At 43.0% G+C, this 14,592-nt stretch overlaps 1 long non-coding RNA gene across 2 annotated transcripts; it reads left to right on the plus strand.

Moving 5' to 3' along the window:
- The first annotated feature begins 1,997 nt into the window (after positions 1–1,997).
- LOC308106137 lies at positions 1,998–11,540 on the plus strand. 2 transcript variants are annotated; one of them, XR_013934970.1, is made up of 4 exons: positions 1,998–2,285; positions 8,467–8,502; positions 10,128–10,238; positions 10,780–11,540. It is a non-coding gene; the product is annotated as an uncharacterized lncRNA (long non-coding RNA). The 2 variants fall into 2 exon arrangements; XR_013934971.1 differs by lacking the exon at positions 1,998–2,285 and adding an exon at positions 3,559–7,690.
- Positions 11,541–14,592: the final 3,052 nt, after the last annotated feature.

A 14,592-nucleotide genomic window follows, 5' to 3' on the forward strand; every position in this document is an offset into this window, starting at 1 on the left:
AGTATATTTTTAATTTTGGACTTTTACTTGTAACAGAGTATTTTTTTTATTGCAGTATTGATACTTTTACTTAAGTAAAGAATTTGACTACTTTTTCCACCACTGCAGCCAATGTATCTCTTCTGGTTATTTCAGTTTGACTGGTAGAAAATAAGATGTTTTGGGGAGATGGTGGCCTGTAAACAAAATGGGCCTGCAGTGCACACATACTTTCACTACTCTCACTATGATCGATAGACGATTGATTGATTTTGCACGTGTCTCTCCCAGGTGTTGGAGATTTTGCAGACGCCAGTGGATGTCCAGTCTGTCGATATGACCTGTATTACTATGGACTGTGGGCTGAGGTGAGTCATTAGAGATCATGAGAATTGTTGAGAGAAGCTGGGTTTACACGTAGCCAAATATTCCAGTTCCAGTCTGTTTAAAAGCCCAAACAGTTCCTTGTAAACACCTTAGTCGGAATAAATCTGTTGCAGAGGGGTGGTTTAAACCTTTTCACAAGCTGATCAAAAGGAAAATGTACCATGTAAAGACTTGACCTGATCTGCTGCCTCCTTTCTGCGCATGCTCCTTAGTACCTACCCATTTATTTACCCAGTAAAATGTAAAAACTGGGTAATTCATTCAATGGGATTCATGTGTTTCATGTTATCATTTATCCAAAAATAGAATTATCTGGTTCTAAGCAACACAGAAGGGGGGACCTTTTTCTTATTACCAAACATCTCTAAGGTATATTAATGACATAGTTTAATCCTTTTATATTCAAATTGGCTTAAGGCGGATCTCTGACATCACGCTTTTGTCACCATGCCATAACCATATAAGGAGTTACCAATGCAGCTACGCCGAAATATATGTGTGTTGTCTAACCTCAATGTATCGTCATAGCATCAGGCGCAAACAAATCAGTCGGCTCCATATATGGGCACAAAAGGGGGCATGCCCATATATGGGCATACACACACACACACACACACACACACACACACACACACACACACACACACACACACACACACACACACACACACACACACAGTTCATAAATATGCGTGTGCGTTCCAGCTGTGTACTCCAAGCAGACAACCTGAGCAAGTGTGTGAAGATCCATGCAGGCGAACCCAAGCTGTGAGTTCCCAAAACATACATTAATATAATTCTTGGTTCATCACTTATTAGCTGGTGGGTCAATAGAACTGTTTAGGACAAAATTGTTGTCTGTGCAAACATGCATGCACTAACACTTCCGCTCTATGCTATTTGTGAATTAATTTCTCATTAAATCCTTTGTCAGTTTTGTTATAATTATTAGACATTACCTTAATGAATGAATGAATATACATTCAATAAAACGCGTCCTATGTTTTTGGAATGAAGTCCTCTCACTGTTCCTTGTCAGTTTGTCAGAAGAGCAAGCTCCCAGGCAGCAGGAAGCCTCCTGCAGAAAGTCCTCATGGCGCAACCAACCCCCTCCCCGCCACAGAGAACTTGCGGGCCCCCAGCAGAAGGCAGACCACCCCAGGCGGAGGCCTGGGAGACTGGGTCATTGGCTGAGCCGCAAGCTCAGCCTCACTCTGCAGCATGGGGAGGATGAGGAGATGGAGGAGGAAGGTGCAGTACAGGGAGGGGGAAAATTGGGAGTGTTTGTATGCGAGATGGATGGAGAAGGAAAAAGGGAGGGGGTGTGATGGGTTATTATAGTTTTGAACGTTTCATTCGTTTTTTTTTAACTTATTTTGTTTTTTTCAGTTAATTAATTTTTTTAAGTGTTTGCTAGTTTTTTTTTAAGGCTTAGTTCTACTTCATTCCTACTGACCGCCAGAGGCAGTGTTTTCAACACCTGGATATCCATCACGCGCTCGCGTATGGGTCGAATATTAATACCAACAAAGTCACTCGTGACCTGTGTGCACGCACGCCACCTATATAGGGGCGGGGCACACAGCGTTCATCCTCTTTCATCTTTTCGCCTCCAGAGCGTGTAGGTCGATAACTTGCAGCTACGCGTGAAGTTTCGTAACCAACAGGTTGGAGCTACGGTTTACCGTCCTCCAGAGACTGCGTAGCCTGCTACCATGGAATTACGTTACCCCGTTCATAGGGGCTCTCGGAAAGGAACAAGGAGGGAAGGAGGAAAAAAAAAAAAAAAGCAAGTGGGACGGTGAATGGAGACGTTAGCGGCTGCTTGCTAGCATTGGAGCTAACGACAATAACACCGTGAGCTTTCCCCGCACCACCGTTGTGTTGAACTATGGAGCCATAGCTGTACATTGGCGACGGTGAGTGCATGTATTGTGCTGTTTACAGACAAATAAAGTAAAAGAGGGGAAAGTATTCAGCGTTGAGAATGTATCCCATTCTGCCGCTTTGAGCATATCCGACGTGCTGCACTGGCCGTCTCTCTCTCACTTGTAAACAAACACTAGCCGTGTTGCGCACGGCTGAAGTGATTGAGATCCAACGTCCCATAGCTGAAGGGATGGGACCTTCTGATTGGTGTAGAGTCGGTTGAGCCGACGTTTCAGACTGAACCTTCAAAATAAAATGACCGAAAATGTCACTGCAGTGCGCCTGTAATGTGTCTCATAGAAGGTGTTCTTTCGCCTCGAGGAGACGACCAAAGCGTTAATGAGCGCAGTGGCAGAGAACTGGGCTCCATTAAAGTACAAATACCTCGAAATTGTACTTAAGTACAGTACTGAGTACATGTACTTAGTTACTTTACACCACTGTATGAGCGCTTCTGTGAAGGTTTTTGCTGGAAGTGGTTCTCACTCTGACGCAGACATTCTATCTACCAGACATGTGGCGCTTGTTAGCTTGATTGCTATCCAATGGCTCAGTCAGTACACTGTCTACCTGCAAGTCTGTAGGTCCCTGGTTCAAACCCCAATTTAACCAGTCCAAATATAATTTAGCTGCAGCTAATAAAGGACATCCATAGTGGGCTTCACTCTGTCGTTATTGGACGATATACTGTGTACCTGTTACTACATGTACTTGGTGCCGCGCTATGAGCTTGTAGATCTGCTATTTTTGAATAGCCCAAAGTGTAAAATAATGCTTTTTAGCATCCATAGTGTGCTTCACTCTGTCGTTATTGGACGATATACTGTGTACCTATTACTACATGTACTTGGTGCCGCGCCATGAGCTTGTAGATCTGCTATTTTTGAATAGCCCAAAGTGTAGAATAATGCTTTTTAGCATCCATAGTGTGCTTCACTCTGTCGTTATGGGACGATATACTGTGTACCTATTACTGCATGTACTTGGTGCTATGTTCAGAGAGTAACACACTACCAAGCTGATGTGTGCTACATGTCCCAGCTCCTGAGCGCCAGAACACATGTCAAGTGGTAGAACGCTGCTCAGGAGTAGCCTACTGACTTAAGCAGCATATTTTGTCACTCTGCTGCTGTTACCCACTAATACTGTGTGTACCTGGTACTCACTCCTGCTATTCAACATATGCAGTATACTGGAGGGTATGTCGCTCTGCTGCTATCCAGATAATACTATGTGCTTGGTAGTGAAATATTCTTAAATAATTCTATATGACGATTGAAGTGTGTTTTGCTTTGCCACTTCTTGACTATCATACTGTGTCCTTGACACTGTAGCCTGAATGATTCTCGCTTTTGCTACGGCTACGTCATCAGTAGTATTGAGTGTCTCACTCTGTTGCTGTTGCCCATGGATTATTGCAACAATTGCTGGTCCCAGAAGGGAAGGTCCATTACTTGTGCCGGTCATGTCCTGACTATGGTGCCTGACACAGGCTATGGCTGTGAATGTTTGGCTAATTACAGCGGCATACTGCTGGCAGAAAGGCCGACTGGGTTGGCCTGGTTGGGGCGGATTTGCCTCCCACAGGGATGCTAGCATTGAGCCCTCGGGATGCTTTCTCAGCTAGAGGAATTGTCAGGATGACGAACTCTTGGCCACTGAATTGAAAGCAGTACATGGAAGTACAAATTCACAATACAAGGTCTACTAAATTGGAAAACTCATTAAGCACTGAGCTTGTTTAAGATGAGATCCCCATGCACACAAATCATGGTGAGGCTGGACAGGAAAAAAATAAACAAGAAATAATGACTGACAGTCATGTTATACCAGCTGCATGCTGCATTTTGCACTGGTAAGTGCCACTGCGGCGTGCCCCCCAATGGAATATACCCCTAGCATTGGGAGTGTATCTCGCTCCGCTGCTGCTGGTCGCTCCACTACTGCTTGTCACTGGACGAAAGAAGGGAAAAGGATTAGCGTTGAGAGTGCATCTCGCTCTGCCGCTTTGAGAAACCATGGCGGGCGGCCCACCGCCATATAGCGTAAGCATTAGGAGTGTGTCTCGCTCCGCTACTGCTTGTCGCTGGACGAAAGGAGTGGAAAGTATTAGCGTTGAGAGTGTGTCTCGCTCTGCCGCTTTTGAGGGACCACGCCACTGCGGCGTGCGCCCACTGGAATATACCGCTAGCATTGGGAGTGTGTCTCGCTCCGCTGCTGCTGGTAGCTCCACTACTGCTTGTCAATGGACGACAGAAGGGAAAAGGATTAGCGTTGAGAGTGCATCTCGCTCTGCCGCTTTGAGAAACCATGGCGGGCGGCCCACCGCCATTATACCGCTAGCATTGGGAGTGTGTCTCGCTCCGCTGCTGCTGGTAGCTCCACTACTGCTTGTCAATGGACGAAAGGAGTGGAAAGTATTAGCGTTGAGAGTGTGTCTCGCTCTGCCGCTTTTGGAGGTACCACGCCACTGCGGCGTGCGCCCACTGGAATATACCGCTGGCATTGGGAGTGTGTCTCGCTCCGCTGCTGCTGGTCGCTGGCCAGAGGAAAAGGAAAGGAACCACGTGCGGCCCACCGTAACGTAGCTTCAGCATAGTAAGTGTGTCCCACTCCGCTATTGCTTGTCGCTGGACGGAAGGGAAAAAAAGGGGTCAGCGTTGAGAATGTATCCCATTCTGCCGCTTTGAGGAACCACGTGCGGACCACCGCAACATAGCTTCAGCATAGTAAGTGTGTCCCACTCCGCTACTGCTTGTCGCTGGACGAAAGCGTTGAGAGTACATAGCCCAGCTGGCCATATAACGGCTTGGCCTAGATGGATGCGTCCAACAACTATCGTCATTGTACACCCTTGGTGCCGTACATCATGAGATTTGGCATGTGGGCCAGTTCCAGAACCTCTTACCAAGGACTTGTCAGCCATGGGGAGTACAGCCCAATATGGCTAGACCTAAGGCTGGTGGTTGATGCCAACATTGCTTACTTTACTTACATTACCTTACTGTAAGTCGATCCGGATTAAGAGCGCCTGCTAAACGCCTAAACGGTAAACTGTGAGCATTGCTTCTCTGGTGGTGTCACTAGATGAAGCTGTCGAGCTGGATGACCGTTGCTCATGGCCACAGTGTTAGTCTCTGATCTGCTAGAGCCATGCCACAGCGGCTGGAATGTGACGTATTGGACATTCCCTTGGCTACCTCGCCCTGGCCCTCCGGCATGCGAGTGTTGATGCGCAGACACAGCGCCTATCCAGCGCCTATCCAGCGCCTATACAGCGCCTATCACTCTAGGCGTTTGCTTGCATGATTGGAGAATTGGCACTGTCTACTTTGGTAGTGAGCCAGAGCCTCTGGGTGTCCCGGGTTCGACGCCAGGCCAGAAGTGGGTCAATGTGTGCCCCTGTCTGAGCCCTTAATTGCCCCATGAGCGCCGGAGAATGGCTGCTCACGGCTCCTAGTAGTTCTAGGATGGGTAAATAAATACAGCGGACAAATTTCACGCATGTTCAAATGTGCATATATATTTTGTGGCTTGGGCTTCGAACCCCAAGACTGCAACAGAATGGTGTGGGTCTCCAGCCAGTGTCGCTAATGCACTGGACCTGCGTGCAGTGCACCTGGCCCTCAGGATGTTTATGCCGTGTTCAATAACACAATTTGTCAACAGTCTGCCTTCTGGGGCGCTTGACCCAGTCAGTCTCTGCAGGAGGCTTGGAAGCTCCTTTCGTGGACCTTGCCTCATCTTGCGAAGTTCATAGCAATGCGCTTGTTGGGTGTACAGTCCAGGCGGCGGACATGGTTCCCACTGGAAGCCTCTTGGATCCGATAGCAGTTCGGATCACAGGCATAGCTATGGCAGAGCGGTAGTACCGTTAGCCTTGAGGGCATAACGCGTTGTTGACTGTAGGTCTCCCTTCCGGGACAGACCAGTCCGTTAGGGCAAGATGCTCTGGCCTACTGCAGCTTCTCAATGAAGTGCCTTGGCCTCTCCACAGAGACAAGATCTCCTGTCACAGTTAGGGGGGGAGGTGCAGGTGGCATCCTCACTCCTAACCTTCGGCTGCGTCATTGACCACTGAAATTCAAAACTATTGTCCGAAAATTACTGGATTTTTGTGCATCGTACACCAGGGCGTTGCACGCCAGCGAGTGTAGACTGTGCTCTAGTAGGGACACGGGCCACTGCATAGGTTGGAGCGTTGCTCTGTGCTTATGCTGCCCTAGATATCTGCGGATGATGGTGGATAGAGGGTTCAGCCTCTCTACCATTGAGATGCTCTCCGCGTGTGGCCCCCACAGGTTGCATGGGTGCCTTCATGATGCTTGCCTGTGGTATTGGAAGCTTTGTCCCCAGCCGGTACATCGGGCTGCTCTCAGATGACTATCTGCTAGTATTCTTTGTCCTCACTGCAAAAGTGAGTAGATGGGCTTCATGCCCTGGCCATTGCCAGAGACTGTTAAAGTGGGATTCCGATGGGTCTGGGTTTACCATATGGCCGACCCCTCCTTACGTCCTCAGAGGCTTTCTGCATTTCACGTCAGCTAGCCTATGGATTTGTTAGTTTGCTCCTCAACCAGAGGTGGAGCAACTGCATTCTAGTACCTGCCTATTGTGTCCCGTCCGGGCTCTGTGGCAGGACATAGCTGTGATGGCTGGAGTTTGGTTGTATTTGTCTGTGAGGAAGGGCACAGCTGTGCCTTGGCTTAATGGAGACTTTCATTGCTGCGTTCAGGCAAATGTACGTCTTCAGGGGGCCTCTAGGTTCCCCCAAGGCCTTTCTTGACCGTGGGTGTTGCCAGAGCCTCTCCCTCAGTGATACAGGCTTGGAGCAGGCCAGGAGATGCAGCCGAATGGGCTTCATCTTTCATGGGCTTTTGCCCGCTCCTATATATAGTCAACCTGGCCGTCTCGCATCCTGTGGCGACGGCTGTGGTGTTGTCTGTTTATTCTATCTGCAAACCGACTTCGGTAAGCGCAGATTCCTCGTGACTATGTTGGTATTAGTCATCCAGGTGTTGAAAACACTGCCTCTGGCGGTCAGTAGGAATGAAGTAGAACGAGAGTTATGCATATAACTAAGGTTCTACGAATTCCGGATGACCGCCAGAGTTGACTGTCACTCGGAATCTCATTCTCGACGAAAAGATTTCAGGAGGATGAACGCTGTGTGCCCCGCCCCTATATAGGTGGCGTGCGTGCACACAGGTCACGAGTGACTTTGTTGGTATTAATATTCGACCCATACGCGAGCGCGTGATGGATATCCAGGTGTTGAAAACACTGCCTCTGGCGGTCATCCGGAATTCGTAGAACCTTAGTTATATGCATAACTCTCGTTTTAGTTTTCGCCCCCCCTGAAGGACCGGCGATCCAAGACATGGACATGGATATGGTCAGTAGGTAGTTTATGAAATAGTTTGCTGGTGTTAACGTTTTAATTAAATTTAGTTGACATTTGGAAGCTTTCAGCTATCTGAATGGCACTGGTAAAGAGTACATTGCAGTAGGAGAAGAATATGACCTGAAAGGTACAATATTGCAAGGTGCATGGTTCCCTTGTGTGATGTTTACAAATGTTTTGCATATTTGCATCACAGTTATGTAATGGAGCTGGTGTGCAATGGCCTTAAAGGTAGGGTGAGTCATATGTTTGGGTTAAAACAAAAAGTATTTTCTTAAAAGGTTAAAGCACTATATTCTGATAGTAATCATTGCTATAGAGTGTTTGTTCAGTAACAGGAGTCTCCCCGTCTCTCCAGCTCTTTAATAAACAGAAAATACATTTTCTGGTAGGTGTCAAAATCTCAGCCAATCAGGAGAAAGTACCCATTTTTAAGCTTCATTTTTATAGTGTTCCAGTTCAAATTTTGCCGGCTCATTTCTTAGTGTCATCACTTCCAATTTCACTTGTTTAATCTATATCCTGATTGAGTTCTCTATCCTGATTGAATAACATTGGAAATGAAACTGAAACTGAAACGAAAATGCATTTTCTGTTTTATAAAGAGCTGGAGAGACGAGGAGACTCCTTTTACTGAATAAACACTATAGCAATAAGTACTATCAGAATATAGAGCTATTTAACACTTATTTTAACCAAAGAAAATCACTTGCCCTACCTTTAAGGATGATATATGAGCTCAAATATATGTTTTTAATTTCCTCCAGATTCTTCTCGTTTGGCTGGACGTGAAGATGTGAAAGGTAAGAGCAAGAACTCTGATCATGATTCATGTATAAGACCTTTTTGGGCTGCTTTAAAAGTGGGTCTTCATGGTCGTGTTTCCGTCATAAAAATGAATATACTCCCTCGAATCAATTTCTTATTCTCTATGTTACCTCTTTCCCCTCCATAATTATTTTTCAAGGATCTTGATTCTATGTTTAGGAAATTTATTTGGAGTGGGAAAACTCCTAGGATCAGCTTTTACACCCTTTCTCGTAATAAAAAAACCGCTGGTGGCCTCTCCCTATTTAAGACCTTTTAATTGCGTATCATTGCCAATACACTATCCATCTGATGCTGCATACTGAAACAGTTGTCTATCGATTGTAATTTCCATGTGCTCTCTCCCATTTGGCACAATAATGCTCTTCTTTCAGGATCTATACTGTTTTCTTTCCCACAATGGTCAAAAAAGGTTCTAGCCTAGTTCTAGGCGATATTTTTAACAATCAATGTCTCCGGTCTTTTCAGGACTTGAAGGATGATTATTCTCTTCCAGGCTTATTCTCTTCTCAGAACTTGGGGGATGCAGCTTTACCCCAACACCCTTTGGTACCAATTGTTACAACCAAGATCAAAATAGTATCCTCAATATATGATTAACTTATTTCTGTTAATACTAAACCACTCTTAGTTACAAATAGTTGGGAAAGGATCTTCCAGTCTTTGATTGGAATTGGCCTTCTGTTTGGAATATTATCTTCTCCTCATCTAAAAATACAGCTCACCAGATTATTCATTATAAATGTATACATAAATTCTACTTTACGCCTGAGCGTAGATTTAAATGTAAATTGGTGGATTCTGATTAAAGTACTATTTGTTCTTCTGTTAAAGGAGACTATTTACATATGTTTTGGTATTGCCCCTCTATTAAATGTCTTTGGATTAAGGAGATCGTTGTAACTATTATTGGTAAAGCTCCTCCCAGCTGCCCTGCCCTTTTTCTTATTTGGTTATAACCCAAATATTTTGTTAACATTTCAGGACAAGACAAACGCATACTATTAGCCTACTCAACTGCCGCTAAGAAAACTATTATCAAAAACTGGTTTGAACTGGTTAAAAGAATTCGCCTTTTTAAAAACATTTTCAAATAGTTCAACTAGCCGATCTACATAGGCATATTGTGAGCTTGTAGATTGACTATTTGAACTATTTGAAAATGTTTTTAAAAATAGTAAAAAATGGGCTAATGGGTAAGGCACCGGTGAAAATGTGGCCCTAACCCTAGACTGAAAATGCAAAAAATGGCAAAGAAAGGAACAATTATAAGTACTAGACTAGACCATACTCGTGGGGGGATATGCGCACATGATTTGGCAACCCGTGAGCCAGCGAACACAAAAACGCTAATAAACAGCTGATATTTGGGGAAAGCGGAAAAACAGGCTTCGCTGTTCCGTGAACATGGTAATGGTCAACGGCTGTGTGCAAATTCAGATCAATTGCTCCAGCCACTGAGGAGAACCGGGCAGAAGAGATTTTGGTCTCACCACCCACACAGAGCTTTGTCGAATTATTGGAGGATTAATCACTGTACAAACATTCAATGGTTGATGGCTACTGTGTCAGACGTGGATCCCTCTGCTCCTTATTGCAGTTCCCCCAACCACTCCACCACTCGCTGGACCTGAGCTGGCCAGTAACGAATGGAAAACAAAAGGGGAAAAGAAAGTGGACATAACGCCTACGCCTGTCAAGTATCTGACAGGTATGGAGGAAATGAAACTCTTGTGTGTGTATATATAGTTGATCCATAAGGTGCCTGCAGAGGTGAGATGATGATGATGATGAAGGGTTTCTTCCAGTGTATTCCCACATAAATAGTCGGGTAGATTTGGTTGGAGACCCATTCTAACGAAAAATGTATATATATATATATATATATATATATATATATATATATATATATATATGTGTGTGTAAAAATTCAATTCACGTGTAAACAATCTACCGTTGTGCAACCCCTCTGTTCCTTGGCATTAACTAGACACAGACAGACTAGAATTTTTCATGGACCGAGTAAATTGTCCATTGTTTAATTATTCCGTCTTTTGGTAGTTTTTAATTCAATGAAGGAGCTCTGTACTCAGTCACTTTCCACCACTGGGCAGCTACACATTTCTCTAAATGGTTCAAACTGACTTGTCTGCTTCTTTCTGAAGGGGCTGTAGTGATCAGACATTTTAAACGGCATCTAGAAACTCAACACTTATTCACTGTCCCTTCTTTCTTCCTATACATCTCTCCAGGCCAGAGAGCCAGAACAACATTTATTATACAACAGTTCTGTTGTATAATGAGAATGGGGAGCTGGTTCACTCACCTCTGGTGAACATGCGCCTGGCTGATCATGAGTCGTGACTCGACTGAACAAGGGAGGATATGCCCCACAAAACCCGGTTTACGTGAAAGACACAATATTCTCCCTAGAAAGAGACAGAAGCCACACATACTCAATGCTGTTATTATTCACTTTCTGTAAAACTCTTTGAGCCCCGTAGATCTCCACTAACTTTACACAATAAGTGGTCATACAAGAGAACTGTGTGTTGTTTGTACTCTTTCTAAAGTTAAGATGTTTTTCTAAAGTTCAGATGTTTTTTCATCCATATTTTAAATTAATCTATTAATATCCCCTTCTCTTTTAGAAGCGTGAAATTACAAGTTCATCTAGTTTGACCTTCAAACTTCTGCTTTTCAGTTAGTTTAAGCCTGCTTGTTTGTATTCTTGAATTCGTGCCTTCTGCCTCATTTTTTTAATTTTTTTAATTTTGGATTAATACTACCTCTTTGTTGTGTATATAAGCAAGTTGGTTCAATATAACCAATGTTTCTCTCTCTGTAAGATTTTCTACAGATTTATTTACCTTTTTTATTTACCTTTTTTTTTTACTTTGATATCTGCCTTGTTTTTCTGTATAAGTGTACAGAGTTATAGTTTGAAAATCTTAGATATTTAACAAAAACGTTTCTCTGTAAGACATCTACAGATTTTTTTCTTCTTTTTTTACTTGCCTAAACGTTGTTCCAAATGTTTTATTTTTGACTTGGCTAAACATTGTTCCAAATGTTTTGTTTTCTGTTAACTACAGATTAAAACTGTCTCTTTTGTTTGTTGATGTTTTTGAATGTTTCCTTTTTCAGAGCTGCTTCTTGACATTCAAAACATTAAGCAACTTCATTCTTCACTTTGGTTTCAATTAACCCTGCTACTGAAGTGCTCTGGTACAATGAAACGGTGTTCTAGGAAGCATGAAGCATGATTTATTCTTAATCGTACAACGGTGTTCTGGATGCGATGTGTTGTGAACTTGTAGCTAGGCTATTTTTGGTGTGTCACGGTTGTACGAGAGCAAAAATTAGGCATCACTCAGAGCCTTGAACTATTAATGCTAGAATGATTCTACAACCAAATGTACACTTTTACAGATAAAACAACTATACACACTGCCGACCCCCACAAATACATCTTCACAAAATCAAAGTTACGACAGACAACGACGAGTTATAATCACATATTAGTTTATTTAAATAGTCAGTCATACATAAGCCAATAACACAAGCTGAAGCAGACCGCTGGAGGTCTGCCTAGGATTTTACAGGATTCAGGGTGTCTTTATACATGAGATGAATGTCGTCACAGTGTAATCAAGTACATTCATTAACGTTATTCGTAGAACAATTTACCCATCTGAGAGCTTTGACCTTTCCAAGTCCATGTCACATTGACTGGTCAAACCGGGAACCCCTGTCTTACATTTGCCAGTTCTTGTCTATAAGTAACCTGTTGACTTTAGGCTGGGATATCCTAAGGTGCTGTCTCACCATTCATGCATCTTAACTCGTGTGTTTAGGTTCTTATTACTGTGGTGGTCCGTGTATTTTGCAATGAGTCTTTCACAACTCCAGGTATGATATTACATTAGCTTGCTCAGAAGTGGGTGAAAGTTCAGACTGACCAATGTCTCGTCTTCATACTGTTTTGCTGTGTCACTGTACCTCTACTAGTTAGCCTAGTAGTGCAGGGCCTTCCTTACTATTATGGCATATTGAGGGCCAATTATCAGATAATCAATATATATAATACATAATTTATTAACAGTAGCTAAGCTATTTTTGGTGTGTCACGGTTGTACGAGAGCAAAAATTAGGCATCACTCAGAGCCTTGAACTATTAATGCTAGAATGATTCTACAACCAAATGTACACTTTTACAGATAAAATAACTATACACACTGCCGACCCCCACAAATACATCTTCACAAAAAGCTGAAATGGTCTGCTTCCTCTGTGCTGCCCATACAAGGCTTTGTTTTCTAGCAACATCGTACTGTGATTCTCTCTGGAGTGGAGACCTGAACAAGGTCATCATGGCATGGGATTTTCAACCTTGTATGAAAAACACCAATTTTGTGGCATTTCTAAATAACAAGGTTTTGAAGTGGTTTTTAATTTCCTGCTTCACCAATATAATAAAAAAAGTTGAACTAGTATCAGGTTTGGGATATAAAAATCCTGGCATGACTGAAAAACAAAAACATACTTCCAGAGTTGTTTCATAGCATTGCTCACAGTTATTATAATGTTTCTTGAGGATGTTCCAGTTCTCCTGAACATAGGCCATCTGGTCCAGAACAGCATTAGTGTATTTGATTCGGGCTTATCCCCCCAAAATAGTAAAAAAATGGTTAGCCTTAACCGTTAAGGCTAACATAGGGCCCAGAGTACCCTGACCACAGAGCACAGTGAAGACAGTGAGTGTACACAAGAGGGCAGACAGGCCCCACCGGACAATTGTGAAAATGGCCACTGTACATCGACACATTGTGAGCTTGTAGATGGGCTATTTGAACTATTTTAAAATGTTTTTCAAAATGGCAAAAAACATTAAGGAGTGAGGATTCGCGCAAGTTGGGGCCCTGTCTTTTGATTGATTGAATATTTTATTAGGCAAAAAATGTAAAACAGCACAGTTACATTTAAAATACTTTGTCTAACAGGTCCGTTCATAAAAGTCCTTGCGGACTTGTTTCCAATGAGGGCCTTGGTATTCAATTCATAGGCATATATTGAGCTCTTATATTGAGCGGTGTGGACAACCTTCTGCTCAGTATTGAACTTAGCCCTGAAACATGACTGTCATATACAAGCGTCATGTGAACCATGGCTATATTGAACTGGATCTCCTTGGTCCTGACAGGAAAAGTGAGTATAGGGTCATCTCATCTGTTCAAAACAATGATTTTGCTTGCAAATAAGATTTGCTCAAATAAGGAGGGAGAGGCGGGCGGATGGACACAAACTCTCGTCACTTCAGCACAACGCAGTAAAACTACGTTGCAATCAGAGCTGGTTGCATCTTTGGATGATGGGTGTGGGTAGGAAAGCCTCCAAAGAAACCCTGCTTGTATGCGTACAGTACATACAAATCATTTATTATCATTCGAAAACTTGTGAAATGGGACATTCTGTTTTCATTTTATTTTTGGTACTTTAAGTATATTGTTATGCCAATACTTTTGTACTTTCACTCGAGTAAATTTAGAATTCTGGACTTTTATGTAACAGAGTATTTCTACATAGCAGTATTGATACTTTTACTAAAGTAAAAAATGTGAGTACTTCCATCACTGGTAATTCTTTCCATTATAGTTCACGTTCAAGGCAAAATGGGTCTCTCCTGGGCTCCCTCTAGTGGCTGCAATTGGAGCTGCTTATTTTAGAGCTGCTGCCTGCTCCTCGTGTCAAGTGCAGTGTTGCCATGTCCGCTTATTATAAGCGACGTTGGGCTTGTTTTTCTGCAAAGTTGCTTGTAAATATTGCGGTTTTTTTTTCTAAAGTGCAGTTGCTTATTTGGGCTTGTTTCCTAATGTTTAAACCAGTGTTTCTCAAATGTATTCATGTCAAGAAGTTAACACTATAGTTCATATTGTTGTTAGATGTTTGATAATATATTACATTTTTTTTTATATTATAAAAGGGTTGACATATCTAAAAAAAAAATGTTTCAAAAACAAAAAAATCTCGATGAATTCAAGGCTTCATGGAGTGTAATTGATAGA

The sequence above is a fragment of the Gymnoscopelus braueri genome (genome assembly GCF_963280865.1).
Source record: "Gymnoscopelus braueri genome assembly, chromosome: 18".
NCBI lineage: Eukaryota > Metazoa > Chordata > Actinopteri > Myctophiformes > Myctophidae > Gymnoscopelus > Gymnoscopelus braueri.